Source organism: Nicotiana sylvestris, chromosome 5 (genome assembly GCF_000393655.2).
Source record: "Nicotiana sylvestris chromosome 5, ASM39365v2, whole genome shotgun sequence".
NCBI lineage: Eukaryota > Viridiplantae > Streptophyta > Magnoliopsida > Solanales > Solanaceae > Nicotiana > Nicotiana sylvestris.
This window is the reverse complement of record NC_091061.1, coordinates 96,278,079-96,301,254: the sequence shown is the minus strand read 5'-3', so window position 1 is coordinate 96,301,254 and position 23,176 is coordinate 96,278,079.

Genomic DNA, 23,176 nt, shown 5'->3' with positions numbered 1-23,176 from the left:
CCTGCAAAGAAAATGACACAGAACCTCAGAACAGGGTGGGTCGGTACTGATGACCGACAACAATTGGTCGAACAGAACAACGGGTTGGTAGAAGAAGTGAAAATGCTGAGACAACATGTGGCAGACATGTATCAGGCATGGATAACTGGGAAAGCACCACCCCCACCACCGCCAAGCTTTTCAAACTCTGGCATTACCCATCCCCCATACTCTCCATCCCAGCCCACTTATGACAGCTTTCCTAGCTACCCGAGTAGCTCCATCACTCGTCCACGCTACTCCCTTCCCCAATGCTACTTCTCTCCACGAGATTCCCAAAGACGGGCTTCACTTTCCAAATACCCAGCTCCACAGAAGGCCTATCCACCCTCACAAGCCTACCAGAAGCCCCCTGGATCAGGTTTCCGGCCCAATCAAGCATTTAGGAACGAAAGGTTGCTGAAACGAGGAAAGGCTCTCACCCCTGTCGGAGTATCTTATGCAAGTCTGTTTGAAAGGCTAAAACATGCTGGCTCTATTGAGCCACTCCCCGCATGTACTCCAAATCCACTTGCAAGGAGCTTTGATCCGGCAGCGCGATGCGCCTACCACTCTAATGTCATAGGGCACAACATTGAGAGCTGTCATAGTTGGAGAAGGGAAGTAGAGAAAATGATCCAAGAAGGGCGGGTTGTGATTAATAACAGTGACATGGTGTACTCGAGCCCCCTCGAGAACTTGCCAACGGATGTTGATGATATTGAAGCTGGTAATGGTCTTGGCAGTATCGATGCAAAGCTTAGTGGCTAAGATGCCAGTCTTGATAAAGTGGAAGGACGCTCTGTTCCTTGGTTAACAAGAGAGAAGCTTGTGGTGGCTTATTTTGTTGACATTTATGTTGTTCGAATTATTAGGGTTATAAGTCAGATATTGTCTTGTCCAGTTTGTTTTAGGATTTTTTTCTGGATTGTTTTGTTTGTTTTGTTATTTAAACCATTTCACCGGTAGTCTAATAGAAAATCCGGTCTTTCTTTATTTCCAGTCATCTCTTTGTTTGGTCCTTTTATCATTTTTGTTCAGTGCCGATTCTAGTGACATGACATGCGCACACAGTTTGGGCCCAACATTAAAAGTTAATCGTAAAACCCTGGAAAGGCGATCAGACCATTTAAAGGAAATAAGAACGGTTTGGGATTATTTGAAGCCCGAGTCATGTGGAATTGGGGCAAGTTAAACACAAAGAAAACCGTTAAAATCAAGATTCTCCAAATTGGCGTGAGGGTCATTCATGATAATGAGAGTGTCGCCCAACGATGTTTTAGAAATAACAAAGGGAAAAGCAAATGTTTAACATAATTGTCAAGCCCAACACCGTCGGAAGAGACTATAAATCTATTGTTTGTTGTGTTGTTTGCATTTGGCATGTTTTGAAGACTGGAATGACGAAGGCATTTTGTTCTGCTACCTAAACACTTTATCCTTCGTTACCCCTTTTGAGCCTTACTTATTTTTCTTTCATACCCCTCGTTCGGAATCAGTAAAAAAAAACGACTAGAAAACGCGAGCATGGCATGAAAACATGAAGAAAAAAAAAGAAAGAAAAAAAAAGAAGAAAAGAAAACAACAAAACGAAAAAGAAAAGAAAAGAAAAATGATAACAAAAAAAAAAAAAAGTCAAATGAAAAAAGAGGAATTGGGAACTACGTTTGACCTGATTCCTCAAAGAGGATACGTAGGCGCCTCACGGCTCGGTCATAGGGTGCATAGTGTGCATAGTGTGCATGGTGTGCATAGTATTTAAAAAATATATATAATAATAAATAATCCCCAAGCAAGAAACTGGGGCAAAGGTTGCGCTTGTTGTAAACAAATATGATTTCGAAGGTTGTAATTTTGAACCCCAAATTTGATTTGTTTTTGAGCCTTTAATACCCTTTCTTTCTAAGCCTATCCAAAAAACCCACATTACGGTCCAAAGAAAGACCTTCTGACCAGTCTGCAAAAGATGCCAAGTCAGACAAATGAGAGTCTTACCGGCGAACATAACATTCTGTCCCACAGCAGAAATGACTCTAATCTCCAGCAGAGAGAGTCATACCGGCAACACTCCAAATCCCCAGCTGGAAAGTGATACAAATGAGAGAGTCTTATCGGTGAAAATCTTCACGGACACCATAAGGCGATGAAAGCTGAGAGAAAAACCAAAATGAGAGAGACTTGATAGTGAAAACCCTTCGGGCACTACAAGTCGAATAAGATTGAGAATCAGATGGGGAATTGCCAATTGAAGGTCTTGAAAGACGATTGACGACGGAAGATAGGCCACAAATGCATGCCATGACCATTAGAGTCGGTGTCTGCGTTTGATAGGTTTTTATTTATAGTTTCTTTTGTTACAAAGTCATCTTTTTCATTTGTCTTTTATTATGTTCCTTTATTTTTATTTTTATTTTTCTTTCATAGAAAAACTCCCCAATAGAGTCTGTCTGGTCAAAACAAGTGTGAATTGACTTCAAAATATGTCATCAGCTTTCCAATTATGCAAGATAAGATCTGACTAGTACATCCAAGTGGTATAGTCAGCGAGGAACAAACGCGAGGCCAGTGTCAAAAAAAAGATATCCCCAGCAAAAGGGAATTGACAAAAGGATTGACAAGTGTCAAGAGGGATACCCTTGCCGAAATCAAAGGTTATAAACCTCAAGGCCAAGGCCCGTTGAACAAAGCAAGGAGAGCAGTGAGCATGATTTGGGGAAATTCATACTAGACTAAAAGGTCGGGGAAATGCCAGTTTCCGAGCTATGCCACAAAAGAAGAGGGATATCCCCAGCAGAAAGGGATTATCCCCAGCAAATAATATCATCCCCAACAAGTTGTGGAGCGCAGAGCAAGGAAGGAGAAAAGGAAAAGCCATCCCAGTAGGAGTATCACAACCAACCACCACGTTTTAAACTAATAATTTGTTTGATTTGAAACAGGTAAAGGAAATGGCATTGATAACAGAAATGCATGCCATAAGGGAGACTGTCAAACTGGGGCAGAAAATTTTCCTTTCATTTGGAAAATTTTCTGGAAGTCAGGTACCCATTCGAGGAAGAATAAAGATAGCACCAGTCTCAAGGGAAGTGGTATTTGAACCAGTGTTGCCCCAACATAATAAGTTTAAATGGAGGAAGTATTCCCCAGCAGACAGAATAAAGGGATGACACTTGTGCTCAGAAAAGCAAAAAGCCATTATCATCCCCAGCAGCTTCCAGAAGAATGAAGCATCGACTTGAAGGGATAAAATTCCCCAGTAGCGTTATCCTCAACAACGTTATCCCGAGAAGATAACACTTTTATCCCCAGCAGTGTTGAAAAAAAAAATTGAATTTGAAGGAGGGGAAGAAGGGAGACTTCCCTAGTAGTATTATCCCCAGCAATCAGGCGTCCACCTGGAGAACAAGGAAGAGCAGTTGGAGTATTAGCAATCAGGCGTCCACCTGGAGAACAAGGAAGAGCAGTTGAGGTATCAGCAATCAGGAGCCCACCTGGAGAATAAGGGAATACAATGGAAGTATCAGCAATCAGGAGCCCACCTGGAGAATAAGGGAATACAGTTCAAATTTTAAGTAATCAGGAGCCCCCCCCCTGAAAAATAGAATGGTGATTTGTTGGTTGAAGTTGGGAGCCTGCCCATATAACAGAGGAATACATTCAGTCTTTTCATTTTGAAAAAAAACGAAAAAAGAAAGAAAAAGGGGGAAGTAGTTTGCAGAGGAATGAAACATCCTACTCAAAAGGAAGTAATTTTGGAAGGAGTAAGATAAAATATTTACTCAACAGAGTTATCCACAGCAGTGTTATCCCCAGTGGATCATAGAGATGTAGAAGCATCCTCGACAAAGTTTCGGGCAACCCAGAGTGGGTAAGGAAGAAAAGGAAAAGTCATCCCCAGCAAAATAATCCCCAGCAATTTCGAGGGAAGACAACACATGTAAGTAAATAATTCAGGAAGAAGGAAATGGTTCACGTATAGGAGAGGCATTTCCTCCTAAGTCTAGTTTCACCCATAGGAGATGCATTTCCTCCTAAGTTTACTTTTACCCCATAGGAGAGGCATTTCCTCCTAAGTTTAGTTTCACCCATAGGAGAGGCATTTCCTCCTAAGTTTATTTTACCCATAGGAGATGCATTTCCTCCTAAGTTTCTTTTAGTTTCACCCCATAGGAGATGCATTTCCTCCTAAGTTTAGTCTTACCCATAGGAGAGGCATTTCCTCCTAAGTTTATTTTACCCATAGGAGAGGCATTTCCTCCTAAGTTGTTGTTGAAATTAGGAGTCCGCCTAGAGAACAGAGACATACTTTTCAAGTTTGACGTCAAGAGCCCGCCTGAAAAGAGGAAAGGCGTTTTTAAAAGTTGTTGAAATCTTGCCAACCTAAAGAAAGGAATGGCGATGTATTGTTTGAAGTCAGGAGCCCGCCTGAAGAGAGGAATGGCGATTATTTTCAAAGTTGTTGTCAGGAGCCCGCCTGAAGAGAGGAAAGGCGTTTTTAAAAGTTGTTGAAATCTTGCCAACCTAAAGAAAGGAATGGCGATGTATTGTTTGAAGTCAGGAGCCCGCCTGAAGAGAGGAATGGCGATTTATTTTCAAAGTTGTTGTTGAAGTCAGGGGCCCGCCTGAAGAGAGGAAAGGCGTTTATTTTAAAAGTTGTGTATTTAAAGTCAGGAGCCCGCCTGAAGAGAGGAATGACGCTTATTTTTAAAAGTTGTTGTTGATGTGGGGAGCCCGCCCAGATAACAGAGGAATACATTTCAGTCTTTACATTTCAAGAGTTGAAGTTGGGAGCCCGCCCAGATAACAGAGGCATACATTCAGTCTTTAATTTCAAGTGTTGAAGTTGGGAGCCCGCCCATAGAACAAGAGGCATACATTTCAAGATCAAGTCAGAGGACAATAAAACAGAGGGTTACAATAGGAATCCCCAGCAGGAAACAATAAAATTCCCCGGCACCAGGAAACAGAAGGTTGCAACAAGAGGTCACAGTACAAACTCAAGTACATGTGTCAAAAGAAGAAAAGCACAGGAAGTAATGCAAGCAGACAAGGAAGCAAGACAACAAAAAAAATTGTACTCTAGCCTAGCTTCTTGTTTTCTTTTAAGCAAGGTGTAACAAGGAGATCGGTAAGCAGTAGTAATAGCATGCAACAACAGTAACAATGCAGTCCCACGGTAGTCCCAGCTACCAAAATTTCTCGAACTACATTGACCTGATTCCTGTTTAGCCCAGGATATGTAGGAAACCTTTGAAGCAAAGGTTCGGTCAAATCTTTTTCAAAAAATGCTTCACACGGAGTACTCGGATGGGCAAAAATCGCTCGCTTTATCTTTGCACGAAAACCCTTCGTGTCTTCGGGCAAAGAGGGGCAGCTGTAAGCACGTGATTTTTGCCCTATATGAGAATTACTCCCAAAAAATTCAAAAATAAAATGATTTTTCTTTGGTGTGCAATTTTGTGATATTTTGTGATATTTTGAATAATTATTTGTATTTGTCTGTGCGTGTTTATTTGCTAAATTAATAAAAAATACAAAAATATGTCGCATTTTGCATGTAGGATTTAATTCTACAATTTGTTAGTAATTAAATTTGTTTTACAAAAATTAAAAATTACAAAAATAGGCATCGTTTGCATTTTTAGCATTTAATGTCCAAATATACAATTTTATGCTTAATTATTACTTAATTGTGCGTTAATTGTTATTGGGAGTTAATTTGCGCTTTTATAACTTAATATAATTCTTAATAATAGTTTAAGTATTTTTATAATTTAGTTTTAGAGAAATAAAAGAAGAAAAGAGAGCGAAAATATAAAGAAAGTCGGAATTGGGCCTCTTCTTCGATTTCAAGCCATAGGCCCAAAAAATGGCCCAATCTTCCCTACGACCCAGTCCATTTCGAATTGGGTCGCCCCTGTCCATTAACCCAAATACCCAACACCCTTCTTCATTTTTCAAAACACAAAACAAAAACAAAACCAAAAAGAAAAGAAGAAGAAGAAAACCCTAAGAAATCCATCCGCCCCCTCCTATCTTCTTCTTCTTCCTCAAGCTTCCCCAAGCTCCTCCCATGGCAGACCTTCCCCCCTCACACCCCTGCCCCCCTCACGTCAACACACACACAACAAAACCACTCTCACCCCCACGACATCCCCTCACTGCCATGGCTGCGTTTTTCAAGTTCGTCGAGCAACTTCTACGCCACCATTGTTGCCCGTAGTTGCTTCTCCTCCTACTGTTGCGTTTTCTTCTTCTCCAACACTGCTGCTGCTGCGTTTTTCATCCTTCATGTTGCTGCTGTGTCGTCCAAACAAACCACCACAACTGCTGCCCGCCGCGTCCAGCCATAGACGAGCTTCATCGAGCTCGAACTCGAGCTCCCATGGCTGCCGTTGCATCTTCTCCGACACTGCTGCTGCTACTGTTTCGTGCTGCTGCTTTAGCAGTGTTGCTGCTGCTGCCTTCTACTTGTGGAGGGCTGCCATTGTTCGTTTTAAACGATGCCAAACGACCACCTTCTTTGGTCGTCCGCTCGTAGTCGTCTTCGACGTCAAGTTATCTTGGTGCGAGATTCATTCTCGGACAGATTTGTTTACAATCAAAGTTCGTCGTTGATTCATCTCCGGTTAGTTGTTTTTGAGTTTTATTTTTGTCCATATTTTTGTTTGATATTTTCCGGATCCAAAATCGTTAAACGATTTAATCCTTGTTTTGTTCGTTGTTCATCATTGAAATAATTTTCTAGTGTGTTCATGTTGTTTGTTAAATTAATTTTCAGATTTCAAAATAGAAGTTTAATTAGTTGTTTTCATATTCATGTCATGTTTGTATTATTGTTTAAGTGAATATTTTGTTAGTTTGTTGTTTGTTAGATTCAAATTGAAATTTAATTAACTATTTCTTCAATTTGTTTCATGTGTTTATGTATTGTTAGAAATTGTTAGTATTGTTAAGTTCAAGTTTAAGTTCATAATTGTTTCTTCGTCGATCTTGTTATTTGTTTAAAGAATTTAGTTGTGTTAAAGGAATATATTGATTTAATCGTTTAATCCGTCATGTTTGTTGTGTTAAAATAGATTCACTCATGTTCATACTTTGTTTGGATGATCTTGAATCCGAATTTTGTATAGTTTGATTTCTTGTTTACCCTTTATGATTATTTCTTGAATTATTCTCATAATCTTGTTTAAAGTTTAATATAAGAATTGTTTGTTGCAATGTTGTTAGAGTTGATTTTAATTCAATATTATTGAATTTAAGAATCTAAATATACTTGTTTGATTGTTGTTGTTGTTTAAATCCGAAAAATAGGTTTGTTGTTGCTAAAAATATTGTTCAATCAAATTTTAGTTGTTCTTGGTTGTTCAATTTGTGTTCATGTGATTTGTTGTTGAAATGTTGTTAAAATCATGTTCATGTGATATTGTTGTTATGATGTTCATCCGTGTTCATATTGTTGTTTGAACATTGTTAGAAATTGATCATATTGTCTATATTTTGGTTAAGTTTGATTAATTGATGTGTTATAGCTGATGGGTAGTTTGGTAAATTTGTAATACGTTCAGGGGTAGTTTGGTAATTTCAGTAAGGTCGGAAGGGGTAGTTTAGGAATTGTACATTTTGTAATTGTTTATTTGAAGCATGGGGGACAAAATGAAATGGGGTGGGTTGTGATATGATTATTTAATATAAAGGGGGGACAAGATTTAATTTAAAGGGGAATCTTGCATTATTTTAAATGAAGCATGGGGGACAAAATGAAATGGGGTGGTGTGATATGTTTATTTAATGTAATGGGGATGAGTGGAAAGATAATGGGTTGGGTAGAGAAAAAGTATTGATTTTAATTAATTGAAAGGTTTATGGGATGGGTTATATATGTGAAGTCTTGAAATCAAAAAATATAGACAGAGGGAGATAGAAAAAAAATACACAGATACGAGAGAGAGAAACAAATCTGAAAATAAGAGAGAGAAAAGGGCTGAACATTTAAGAGATAGAAAATTCCGAAAAATATTTAAGCTTTCAAAATAAAAAAAAAACTAAAAAAATATTCTGCTTTCTTTTGTTGTTTGAAATCAGAATTAATTGTTGTTTCATCAAAGCTGGAAGATTTTGTTTTTTTTGGATTACTACTCCACTGGTTTGTTACTGTTGCTGGGCTATTGTTGCTGTGTTGTACTGATTTTACTGCTGCTGCTGATTCTCATATTCATTTTCTTTTGCTTCCAATATCAGGTACACAACTGAAAAGCTGGTTATTGTAATCCGAAATATGAAGCATGAATACATATGAAGAATGAAAATTTGAAGTTTTAATTTCGTTTTTTTTCTTTGTTTCTTTTGTTGATTGTATTTAAGCTATTTCATGAATTACTAAATAATAGCTGGAATAAGAAAATAATATCATAAGTTAGTCTGTAATAAATCAGTTCGGCAAAACAGGTTAATTCACTAACTATGAAGGCTTCAAGATTGTAGGTTGATCATGAACAAGTAGCTAAATTTAGTTAAAACATGAATTTAAATTAAACATCGTAAATTAGGCATTAAGGCATGACTTGAGCTTAAGCAAGATTAGAAGAACGTTTAAGTCTAATAAACTTTCTAATAAGCTTTAGTAATTGTGGTTAAATCTAGTTTCAAATGATTGTGAATAATTAATTTCAATAATATTTTAAAAAAAAAATAATAATAATAACAATGCTGAGTTTTAATCTAGCTATATTTGTTTATTTTGAATATTAGTTGTTGAATTTTTATTTTATTTAAAATTTCGAAATTAAGAGTAAATTTTTTTTTCATCAATATTTGCATTAACCAAGCAATTAGCATGTCATGTTTTCTTAAAATTATAAAAGCTAGTAATTAATTAGGATTTTTCTTTCTTTATTTTAGAGACTAATTTTTATAGAAAAAATGTAGTCGCTTTAAGATTTGTCCATTTAAAATAAATGAGATGAGCCTCGCTTAATGAAATGTATAGATTTCGGGGCCCTCAATAAATGTACAGTTAATTGCTTAGAATTAGGGAGGAGCCGTTTTAGCAAATTTCATGGCCCTACCCAAAAATAATGACACGCTAGTCGCTCTAGGCGCGTATTTAATAATGTTATTTCCTTAAATACGGGTGTGCATTTATGTAACCCAAATCTAAATCTCAACGGAGTCGAAATGTGTCGATAACCACGGGTGCAATTGATTGCGACGTGATTTGAAATACGTTTTCACAATGTTGCAATTTTTCGTAAAATAATAACAATAAATAAAAAGAATAATAAAAGCGGCTAAGGAATAAAATTTGCACATAAGTTTATAATACGTATTATATTAGATAATCAAGCCGAATATAACAGTTAAGCGACCGTGCTAGAACCACGGAACTCGGGAATGCCTAACACCTTCTCCCGGGTTAACAGAATTCCTTATCCGGATTTCTGGTGCGCAGACTGTAATACAGAGTCATTCTTTTCCTCGATTCGGGATTAAAATAGGTGACTTGGGACACCCTAAATCTCCCAAGTGGCGACTCTGAAATAAAGAAATAAATCCCGTTTCGACTGTCCTTTAATTGGAAAAAACTCCTGTACCCCCACGAGGGCAGAAAAAGGAGGTGTGACAGTCTCTCTATGTATAATTTCCCCATATCTTCTAAGAACACATGTATGCAATGCAATCACCCTTATCCCTATGAATTACCTCACTAATGACCCCTTATAACTATGTATAAAATTAAGAGCTGAGGTGATGAAGTCTTACCTCCTGGGATGAAGGTTTAGGTGCCCCACTTGATTATCTTTAATGTATTAACAAGGATTTGTGGAGCAATTTTGATGAAAGGCACTTCCCCTCTCTTAGACCCTCCCTCTCACTCTAAAAGCACCAGGAAATAGGCTCAAAATGAGCTATTGTATAAGATATAACGACAGGGGGTTGGGTTTAAAATTTAGAAATTTGGAGCCCCGGCTCAGATCTGAGGTCGCATATGCGATCGCAAATTTGACATATGGCCCGCAGAATGGACCGCAAAAATTCTCCCAAAACCTAAACAAACTACTTCGGTATGCGACAAGAATGCAGTCTGTATACTTGTTCTTCGGTCGCACAATGCACCGTAGAACTGCCCCTCACAAAAATTCCAAGGGGATTGTGCGATGACTATGCAGCCCGCATATCGACTATGTGATCGCATAACTGGCCACATAGTTGACCTCAAAATTTTCCATCACACTGCTTGATTCTGCAGCGACTATGCGGTCCTCATAGCTATTATGCGACCGCATAGTTGACCGCAAAATCGCACTTTTCTGGAAAACACTATACTTTAACTTTTTAATGCACAGATAATCCAAAGGGTACGAACCGTGGAGAGCTTGCTCAGTAATGTCACTCATTAGCAATATTTATGCAACCTCAGTTTTTCACAACATGAATCATATCAACAGCCCCAAATTTGGCTAACTCCCTAAATTTCAAAAAAAATTGCCAGAGTTTCCTTTGTAACTAGGCCTATCCACCTGTCATAGGGCCCCAGAAACATATCCTAACAGCATATACACATTCGAAAGACATAACATAACTTGTACAACACTAACCATGGCCGCGTAGGCAACATATAACCAAAACAGAATAGTTTTACATCGATCAAATCAAAAGAAAAGAGTTCATAGGGACCAAATGTTTATAAGCTATTATATGACTGTTCAAACAAATGTGGGTACTTCTTTCTTATTTCTTCCTCAGCTTTCCAAGTGGCTTCATCAACCTGTTGGTTCCTCCATAACACTTTTACGGAGGCAATTTCCTTATTTCTCAATTTATGAACTTGCCTGTCAAGAATGGCAACTGGAACTTCATCATAAGACAGTTCTTCATTAAACTCAATAGTTTCAACTGGCATAATAGTGTACGGATCTCCCACCACCTTCTTCAACATAGACACATGGAAGACTGGGTGTACTAATGACATCTCGGGTGGTAGCTCGAGCTTGTACGCCACCTGACCAATCCTTTGAAGGATTATATACGGTCCGACATACCTCGGACTCAATTTTCCTTTCTTTCCAAACCGCATGATACCCTTCATAGGGGAAAGCTTCACAAATACCTAATTATCTTCTTTGAACTCTAAATCCCTGCGATGAACATTCGAGTAAGATTTTAGGCGACTTTGAGCAGTTTTCAACCTCTCTTTAATAATCTTGACTTTCTCCATAGCCTGATGCACGAGGTTCGGCCCTATCAATTCAGCTTCTCCAACCTAGAACCACCCAATGGGAGATCTACATCTCCTACCATACAACGCCTCAAATGGTGCCATCTGGATACTAGCATTGAAGCTGTTGTTATAAGCAAATTCTGTGAGTGGCAAATGATCATCCTAGTTACCGTTGAAATCGAGAGTACAAGCACGCAACATGTTCTCAAGTGTTTGAATAGTTTGTTCTGCTTGCGCGTCGGTTTGAGGTTGAAAAGCTGTGCTAAGATTTACCTGCGTGCCCAAAACTTGCTGAAATTTCTTCCAATAGTTGGCTGTGAACTGAGCCCCTCAATCTGAAATGATTGAGACTGGAGTGCCATGCAACCTAACTATTTTCTTAATATACAACTGAGCATACTGTTATGCTGTTTTGGTAGATTTAACTGGCAAGAAGTGCACTGATTTCGTTAGTCGATCCACGATCACCCAATTTGAGTCAAACTTGCACCGAGTGCGCGACAACCCTACCACAAAATCTATGTTGATCATCTCCCACTTCCACATTGGAATTTCTATGCTTTGGGCCAATCTAATGGGCCTTTGATGTTCGGCATTCACTTGCTGACAGTTCGGACACTTTTCATGTTATTCCACCAATAAACCTTCTTGAGATCATGATACATTTTAGTAGAACCTGGGTGGACGGAATACATGGAAGTGTGAGCTTCTGTCGTGATCCTTTCCCAAAGACTGTCAATATCCGGAACACATAGGCGTCCTTGGTACTGTAGGGTACCATCATCCATACCAAAGGAAAAAGCTATGGTCTCGTGTCTATGAATCCTCTTTTTCAGTTGTGCCAACAATGGATCGTTGAATTGCTTCTCCTTCACCTCCGCTACAAGTGATGATTCAGCCCTATTCTGCTCAATCACTCCTCCTTCATTAGAGTCTGCAAGAAAACTCCTAAACTAGACAACTGGTGAACTTCCTTGTCCAACGACCTCTGATATGCCTCTAAATGAGCCAAACTTCCCATATATTTTTGACTAAGAGCATCTGCCACAACATTAGCCTTTCCCGAGTGATAGAGAATATCAATGTCATAGTCCATGAGTAACTCTAGCCATCTTCTTTGTCTCAGATTCAACTCCTTCTGCTTGAATATATATTGAAGGCTCTTGTGATCTATAAATACATCCACATGGACCCCATAAAAATAATGTCACCAAATCTTTAGCGCAAACACCACTGCCGCAAGCTCTAAGTCATGGGTTGGATAGTTCTTTTCATGATTCTTGAGTTGCCTAGAAGTGTTGGCTATAACCTTGACGTGTTGCATTAACACACACCCAAGCCCGATCCTTGAAGCATCACAATATACCACAAATCCCTCTGTACCCTCTGGCAGGGCTAATACCGGTGTTGTAGTCAATCTTGATTTCAATTCTTGGAAACTCCTTTCACAAGCATCAGACCATTGGAATTTAAATGCTTTCTGCGTCAATTTAGTCAATGGAGAGGCAAGGGTAGAAAACCCCTCCACAAATCTCCTGTAGTACCCAGCCAAACCCAAGAAACTGCGAATATCTATTGGAGTGGTAGGTCTAGGTCAATTCTTCACTATTACAATCTTTCGAGGATCAACCATGATCCCTTCCCTAGAGACGACATGACCCAAGAACGCGACAGGTTCAAGCCAAAATTCACATTTTGAAAATTTCGCATACAATTAATGTCGCTGAAAAGTCTACAAAACTGCACTGAGATGGTCAGCATGGTCCTCCCGACTTCGGGAATACACAAGAATATCGTCAATGAACACTATCACAAAGGAGTCTAGAAAATGCTTGAAGACTCGATTCATAAGATCCATGAAAGATGCCTGGGCATTTGTTGGCCCAAAAGACATCACCAGAAATTCAAAGTGCCCATACTGGGTCCTGAAAGCTATTTTTGGAATATCCTACTCCCTTATCTTCAATTGATGATACCCGGACTGTAAGACAATTTTTGAGAAACACGTAGCACCTTGCAATTGATCAAACAAGTCATCTATCCTTGGTAGAGGGTATTTATTCTTTATTGTGACCTTGTTGAGTTGCCGGTAGTCAATACACATCCGTAGCGACCCATCTTTCTTTCTTACAAACAAGACCGGTGCACCTCACGGTGACACACTCTGCCAGATGAAACCCTTTTCTAGCAAATCCTTCAGTTGTTCCTTTAGCCCTTTTAATTCTGTCGGTGCCATTCTGTAAGGTGGAATTAATATAGGCGGCGTGCCTGGCATCACATCGATCCCAAAATCAATCTCCCTGTCAGGTGGAATCCTAGGGAGCTCATCTAGAAAGGCATGTGGAAATTCATTCACAATTGGTACAAACTCAAGGCTAGGTGTCTCGACATTGGTGTCCGTAACACGGACTAAATGATAGATACACCCCTTCTTAATTATCTTTGCGGCCTTAAGGTAAGAAATAAACCAACCTTTTGGCACTACATTATCTCCCTTCCATTCCACAATGGGCTCATTAGGAAATTCAAGCCTCAGGGTCCTAGTCCGACAGTCAAGGTTAGTAAAGCATGAATAAAGCCAATCCATACCCAATATTACATCAAAATCGACCATACCTAGTTCAATAAGATCGACCGTGGTATCCCAACACTGTACCGTAACAACACAACCTCTATAAACTCGAGCAGCCGTAATAGACTCACTAATCAGAGTAGACACCGAAAATGGCTCATGAAGTTTATCTGGTTTTATCCCAAATTCCATAGCAACAAAAGGGCTAACATAAGACAAGGTGGAACCAGGGTCAATAAGTGTATACACATCATGAGATTGGACAGTCATAATACCTATAACAACATCGAGAGAAGCCTCTACCATTTGGCGACCACTCATAGCATAGAACTGGATGGGTCCTCCTGAACTCTGCGCACCACCCCTAGCTACACCACACCATGTGGGTGCTGGGGTACCTCGAGTTGGAGAGGGGGCTGAGGATGTAGCAGCTGCTGGACTGGATGATTGTGCTATGCCCCTACCCGCTCCCTGGCAGGATACATGACAATGCCTCTGAATATGACCCCTCATCCCAAATCCATAGCATACGATTAACTCCAAATAGCAAATCCCTGAGTGCATTTTCCCGCACAAGGGCACGGGGACCTCTGCTGCTGCTAGGACCTCTCTCTTGACTAACACCACTGATAGGATCCCCTATTGCCCTAACCGAGCCTAAAACGACTACACTGCTGCTGGCTGGGGTAGTCTGCTCTGGAATAGAAGAACCAGACAGGGTGATAGCAGGGCGACTACCCTCACCTGCACTATCAAGTATTGAATCATCAGCCACTCCTGAGGTGGCATTGGCTTCTTGGCCAATTCTCGCTTTCTTCTTAGCTGCCATTTACTGAAAGATATAACAATGCACTAGTTAGAGGGGGAATAGTTTCATAACAAGTCTTGTCGCACGATCCAGAATATCAAAGAAGGGTGTTATTCCTAAATGCCCAAGTAGCCTCCAACTTATTGATGTGGTCGACTACACACTGATAAGAAGGACTCTACTAGACACGGCTTCGTACATCTTAAGACACTTTAAAATCTTAGGCTCTGATACAAAGTTTGTCACGCGCCAACCTCGGGAGGCGCAACCGGTGCTCAATCGAGTTTACCCAACTGAGCAAGCCTTATCAAACCCTTTCTACCCAACTCAATATGATTAAGAAAACCATGTTTTCGTTTATTTAAACAATAGGAAAGGTTGTATATTCGACATTGATAGATCATTTCATATCACAACCTTAAACCATAAATAAGTTTTCAAGATTCCATACAGTTACAGTTTAGAGAGACAAGAGTTAGATTTACTACATAGTTCATAGACCCGTCCAACACACGTACATAACCCACACAAACGTCTACAGAGCCTTTAAGGATATAAAAGACAAATATGACAATGCCGGCAACAAGGCCCCAGCTATACCTCAAAAGTGGATATCTATAACAAAAGATGTACAACATAACCCTTTGGAGGAGATATGGGCTCATCAAGACTTTGATAAGAGGATACTCCGCCACACGCGATCGACACTATCCACTATGGAGCCACCTACATTCATTTAAAAATGTAGCGCCCCCGGCAAAAGGGACGTTAGTACAATGGAATAGTACTAGTATGTATAACTAAACTCCATTTTATTAAAAAGAATTGTCATGCAAGAACAAGGAAATCAAGAGAGACAATCAAAGGTTTTAACCGGACACCACATCATTGATAAAAGAATTATATAATCTTTCACATAATTTCAACATCTTTAGTTTGGGGCATTCCTTTCATATGTTCCTCATTGTTCTCAATACCACCGCTATCTTGAGCGAAGTCCGATCGCAACCCGATCGGCTAGGTTGCCTCATTTGAGACATATACCTCAATAACCATTTCATTTCCCTTTTTCTAAATTCAATATCATCACATTACCACTATGTGTGCGGCATGGTGTCCGATCACGGCTTGATCGGTTAGGCCGCCTTACCTAGGCATTTTTCCTTTCTCATCAATCATCTCATTTCAATCTTTTTTCACATATATCATTTCATAGGCACTTGGGGCCACAGCTATCACGTCATATATTTGGCACTAGGCCACATTTCACATCATTCTCAATTTCAATGTTAGATTTGTAATTTAGGGTAATATGTGCACACAAGAGAAAATAAAATTGTAATCATAGATGAGACTTCACATAGATGGCACAACATAGGCAGCTTCAATCTCAATTTAAGGTCTACGCATTTCAATACATGATTCATATTCCATGCACCTTTTCAAGTTATCAAGGATAGCACATTGATCATATTGACACATCTTTCACGCATATAAGCTTGCAACCCCAAATTCATGTGAAACAACAATCAATACAATAGTTCAACTTAAATTTTATCGTATTTACTCAAACGCCAACAAAGCTCAATTTCTAAAAGATAGGGTTTTAGCCATACATACATCAACTGAGCTTTCCTTAATCCTATAATATTCCAGAATGTTCCCACTTCAATCTATTTAAGCAATGTAGCACAATTGAATCCATAATTAGAAAAAGATCATAATCTAAGCTCACTTGAGCATTTTATCAAGCATTGAGTGTTCATTGAGGCCTTATGGTCCTTTTATGCAAGATTACACTAGCCCATTCCCCATGTCTCTCTATTTATAATTTCCACATATCTTTTAAGAACACATGCATGAAATGCAATCACCCTTATCCCTATGAATTACCTCACTAATGACCCCTTATAGATATGTATAAAATTAAGAGCTGAGGTGATGAAGTCTTACCTCCTGGGATGAAGGTTTGGGTGCCCCACTTGATTATCTTCAATGTTTTAACAAGGATTTGTGGAGCAATTTTGATGAAAGATACTTCCCCTCTCTTAGACCCTCCCTCTCACTCTAAAAGCACCAGGAAATAGGCTAAAAAATGAGCTATTGCACAGAATATAATGATAGGAGGGTCGGGTTTTAAATTTAGAAATCTAGAGCCCCAACTCAGATCTGCACTCGTATATGCGATCGTAAAATTGACATGTGCCCCATAGAATGGACTGCAAAAATGCTTCCAAAACCTGAACAAACTGCCTGGGTATGCGACAAGAATGCGGTCTGTATACCTGTTCTGTAGTCGCACAATGCACCGCAGAACTGCCCCTTGCAAAAACTCTAAGGGGATTGTGCAATGACTATGCAGCCCACATATCGACTATGCGATCACATAATTGGCCACATAGTTTACCTCAAAATTAACCATCACACTGCCTGATTCTGTGGCGACTATGCGGTTCGCGTAGCTATTATTCGACCGCATAGTTGTTCGTATAATCGCACTTTTCTGGAAAATACTATTCTTTAACTTTTTAATGTACAGATCAATCCAAAGGGTCCGAACCACGCGATCTTGCTCGCCATGAAGAATTTTATGAATTTCTAACACATGATCCTAACTTGGAACCACGAGATTCGGGTTTTTGAGTAGAAATTTCATAGGGCCTTACACAACCGAATAGGTAGTACATATAGGGATGAAGTGCACGGACTTGGTCAGCTAATCCACAATCACCCAAATAGCATCGAATTTTTTCAAAGTCCGTGGGAGCCCAACTACAAAGTCCATGGTGATCTGCTCCCACTTCCACTATGGAATATATATCTGCTGAAGCAAACTACCCGGTCTCTGATTCTAATATTTCACCTTCTTACAATTGAGACACTGGGCAACAAATTCCACAATATCCTTCTTAATTCTCCTCCACCAATAATACCGTCTTAGATCCTGATACATCTTCGCGGCACCCGAATGAATAGAATACCGCGAACTATGAGCCTCCTCTAGACTCAACTCTCGAAGTCCATCTACATTGGGAACACATATCCGGCCTTGCGTCCTCAACACCCCATCATCATCAATATTCACATATTTGGCATCATCATGCTGAACTTTGTCCTTTAGGACAAGCAAATGAGGATCATCATACTAGCGCTCTCTGATGTGATCAAATAAGGAAGACCAAGAAATCACACAAACTAATACCTGACTGGGCTCCAAAATATCTAACCTCACGAACCGATTGGCCAAGGCCTGAACATCAACTGCAAGAGGTCTCTCCCCAACTGGAATATACACCAAACTGCCCCATACTCACCGCCTTCCTACTTAAGGCATCGACCACTATATTGGCCTTCCCCTGATGGTTCCAAATAGTGATATCATAGTCCTTTAGCAGTTCCAACCGTCTGCGCTGCCTCAAATTTAGATCCTTCTGCTTGAACAAGTGCTGGAGGCTATAATGATCAGTAAATACCTCACAAGACACGTCATACAGATAATGCCTCCAAATCGTCAACACATAAATAATGGCAGCCAACTCCAAATCATGAATAGGGTAGTTCTTCTCATGGGGATTCAACTGACGAGAAGCATAAACAATAACTCTACCCTCCTACATCAACACACACCCAATAACAACTCTGGAAGCATTACAATACATGGTATATGAACCGGAAGCTGATGGCAAAACTAATACTGGAGTTGTGGTTAAGACAGTCTTGAGCTTCTGAAAGCTCGCCTCATTCTCATCCGACCATGTGAATGGAGATAAATACCCTCACTGGACACCATGTGCCCCAAGAAAGCCATTGAGCTGAGCCAAAACTCACATTTGGAGAACTTTGCATAAAGCTTCTCCTCTCTCAATCTTTGCAACACAACTCTCAAATGCTCCGCATGCTCCTCCTGACTATGTAAGTACACCAGAATATCATCAATGAAGACCATGAAGAATGAGTCAAGATAAGGCCGAAACACGTTGTTCATCAAATGCATGAACGCTGCTGGGGCGTTGGTCAGCCCAAAAGACATCACAAGGAACTCATAATGACCATATCTAGTCCTGAACGTTGTTTTAGGAATATCCAAGTCCCTGATCTTCAACTGGTGATGTCACGCCCTGAACCTGGGAGCGAGACCTACACCTGGTGCCTCACCTATCCTTGTGTACCAACTTGCGACTAAGGAACTCTGAACATGTGATTTCATACTTTATCCATGGGCCACATTGTAAGACAACTGCGAATGCTAACTAAATATCAATATAAAGCTGGGCCGACAAGGCCGTTATAATTATTGCAGCTGACAAACCAAACAAATATATATACATGACCTACAAGCCCAATATATTGCACTAACTGACAGGATATGTCTATAAGCCTCTACTGATGGATATACTGTGATCGAAATAGCTTCCCGAGCTACGGTAACATGTATACATATATATACAAGATGTATATAAGGTTTTAGACCCAGAAACTCCGAAAGGCATGGAGCTTACTGATCAAGCTGAACTCGGGCAGCACTTATTGAAGAGGCCTACCCATCTATCTGTCTGACCTGCACTCATGAAATACAGCGCCCCCAGAAAAGGGACGTCAGTACGAAATAATGTACTGAGTATGTTAGGCAATATACTGAAAGCTAAAACTGAACTGAAAATATAATAACTGCAAGTAGTTGGAAGTCAAAGATAATTTAAAGATATGCTTACCTGCTGATACTAACTCAACTTTCTCAGTATAGTAAGTAAAATAGTTGTTCGGCCCTATAAGGCTCGGTATATATATATAATTTCTCTACCGTAGTAGGCTCGCTCATAGGCACTCGGCCATACTAGTCTTTGTATCCGACCAACTGGGCTCGCTCATAAGTGCTCAACCACAGTAGGCTCGATATATAACTTACCATCTGATCAGAGGTTGCCCAATAGAGGCCTGTCCATCGATTATAGCTCGATGGTAATGAAAATACTTTTAATACTGTATATATGTAAACTCTCTACTCTTTTGACCAGAAGAAGGAAATACTAAAATGAATATGCAGTCCTGATAAGAAGAGTACGGTAACTTACAAAACTAGGAAAATATATGTAATTTGCGAGACTAGCAAAATATACGTAAATTCCGGGATACGAATTTTTCTCCATGCCTCGATATCAAACTTGTGTAATTATGATATCATGCTAAAATGAAGGAAAAGCTTAGCCTTAACATACCTGTTCCCGGAATTTTTTTAAAGAATCTGCTTCTGCAAAATATGGACAAAATTCTGCTTTGAATCTCTCGAAATTTAGAAACAGAATTGATAGTTCTTTGAAATTAAAATGTTGGCTAAAATTGAATTGATGAACGAATTTTTTATGAATGAAGCTAGCTTTCAAAAATGTAATCTAATACTGCTTTAACGTTTGCTCTTTCAACCAAGACCAAATGAATTTTGATAATTGATGTCAAAAACAGAATGTCTTTTTGAACCCCAAGGCCAAAATGCTTTAAGTCTTATTTTGATAAGACTTGACTTATGTTATTGTCACCTACATATAATTTAATATGAGTCATTCTTAAGTAGTGGCCTTTTTGCCACATTTTCTTGGGGGAAGGGATTTAATCTTATCCACTTATTAGTTAACCGGGTAATGTCCTGTTACCCGGTAATAAATCAATTACCGCGTAATTTAAACATTATCACAAATTACTTAACATTCTATTTATTCTTAAAATACTTCATATATACTTTATATATTATACTACCATGGTCATATGGTACCTTTCATGGTAATAGTTTATACTTATCGGGTATTGACGCTCGGCCCGTACTTTATCCCAAATAGATAACCTTGAACGAAACTCATTTTCTTTAATTCGTGTACCCTTTCCTTCATGGTACTTAGTTATTGCTTGTTATAAATCACATAAATATGCTAACCTCCAGATAATCTCATCCCCGAGTCTACGTCAATTAACTGAAGACAAAATTTTAACGTAGGAAAAATACGAGATGTAACAGGTGATAACCTGAACGAAGATCAATCTTGGAGAACAACCTCTCTCCCTTGAGCTAGTCCAATAAATCATCAATGCGAGGTAGAGGATACTTGTTCTTAATTGTAACCTTGTTCAGCTGCCTATAATCAATGCACATCCTCATAATACCATCATTCTTCTTTACAAATAGAATAGGAGCACCCTACGACGAAACACTGGGCCGAATAAACCCCTCATCAAGGAGTTCCTGAAGCTGCTCCTTCAACTCCGCCGGTGCCATACGATATGGTGGAATAGAAATGGGCTGAGTGCCCGACACCAAAACAATACCAAAATCAACATCCCTATCCGGTGGCATGCCCGGTAGGTCTGCAGGAAACACATCGGGAAAATTCCTCACAACTGGAACAGAATCAATGCTGCGAGTCTCTGCACTGACATCCCTCACAAATGCTAAGTATGAAAGACAATCATTCCCAACCATCCGTTGGGCCTTTACAAATGAAATCACCCTACTAGGAACATTATCAGCCGAACCTCGCCACTAAATCCGTGGCAATCCCGGCATAGCCAACGTCACTGTCTTAGCATGACAGTCCAAAAGAGCACAACACAAAGATAACCAATCCATTCCCAATATCACATCAAAATCAACCATGCTAAGCAACAAGAGATCCACTTGGGTATCCAACCCCCCAATAGTCACTACACACGATCGATATACACGATACACAACAATAGTATCACCCACAGGTGTAGAGACATGAACAGATGAAACAAGAGACTCGTGGGGCATATCCAAATAATGGGAAAAATATGATGACACATAAGAAAATGTGGAACCGGGATCAAATAATACAGAGGCATCTCTGTGGTAGATTAAGATAATACCTGTGATCATAGCATCTAAAGCATTAACATCTGGCCTGGCTGGGAGGGCATAGAAAGGGGGTTGACCACCACCTGATCGAACTCCCTCTCTAGGGTGACCCCTAGCTGACTGACCTCCACCCCGAGCTGACTAAGCGGGTGGAAGTAACAGTGCTGAAGCTGAAGGCTGACTCCTCTGCTGGGATGAACCTCCCGTAAGACGGGGACATAACCTCTTGATATGACCCAAATATCCACACTCAAAGAAACCCCTCGTAGCAAGTGGCAATGGGGACTGAAGGGAGCCCCGTGCGCCGGGATGCCCACTAGAAGAAACCGGTATAGAAGAGCCATGAACTAATGGTTCCTGAGTCGAACTTTGAGCTGGAAGGGCTCTGAGAGACGAGTAACCCTGATGTGAACTATGAGAACCATGTCCAGATGACCCACCACGGTGACCTAAACGGGCTGGCGGAGCATGCCTGAATGAACGGCCTCTACCGTGCTGAAACTGGCCTCCCGAAGAAGAACCCCTAAAACTCTCAGATCCCCGAGGGCTCTTGGCCTCCCTCTCCTCTCGCTCCTGGTCACGAACTGACTCAATCTCTCTGGCAATGTCAACGACCTCCTCATAATAAGTGCCAAATACTCTCTCTCTGGTAAGAAAAATTCGTAGCTGATAGTTGAGGCCATCAACGAACCTCTTGATTCTCGCCCTGTCCCTGGGAACCTGTCAAGTAACATTGTTGATACCCAATATTTCCTCACATGTTTCTTAAATACATATATATAATTTTAAAATAGCACTTATGTGGTTATAAGCATGCATAAGCACTTTTATAATTTTTTCTATAATTGTAAAAGCCCTAAATCAATTTATTTCTTCTCTTTTATTTATAAAATATCCAATAATTATCCTTTAAATTAATTTTGTGATGAATTAGTCATTTAAATTTATTACTTATGCCCTCATAATTTTTTAAATATTTTAGTGTATTTTTTATAATTGCATTTACATTTTTAGGCTAAATTACATATCTTTGCAATGATAGCCCATGTTAACATATAATTACTTTATTGATGCACAAAATGGTGTTTTATATTTTAAAAATATTAAATAACTATTTTAAATTATTTAAGTACACGAAAATATTTTTTGGAACCCATTTATCATTTTTATAAATTATGTATTTTCTAAAAAGTGGCTATTTAAAGCCTGGCCCATTTTTATTTCAATTTTAGCCCCAAATTCAACCCAATACCAGCCCAATCCGAATTAAAATTACCCAACCCAAACCCTGCTACCCAATCCAGCCCAAAAACCCCTTCTAATCTCGACTGTTAATCATAGATATCAACGGCCACAAACGACCCTTCCTAAAATAAACCAAAAGACCCCCTAAAACCCTTTCATTCTACACCATCCGCCGCCCTGAAACCCCTCTCTTCTCTCAAACGCTCTCAAACCTAACCCTAATCGGACCTAATCATCACTCGTCCATGGCTATCTATGGTGGTTTCTCCCCACCCACAGGCCTCCAATGGCCTCCCTCACGTTAGTCTTGCCATCTCCAGGGTCCTCAAGGGACCAGGGCTAGTTGGCTTGCATCTAGGGTCCCTTTCTCGCCTGCTTCAGGCTATTCCAATATGATTCCAAGCAAGATTATCCTATAATGACTATGATCTATGGGTTTCTAAGCAT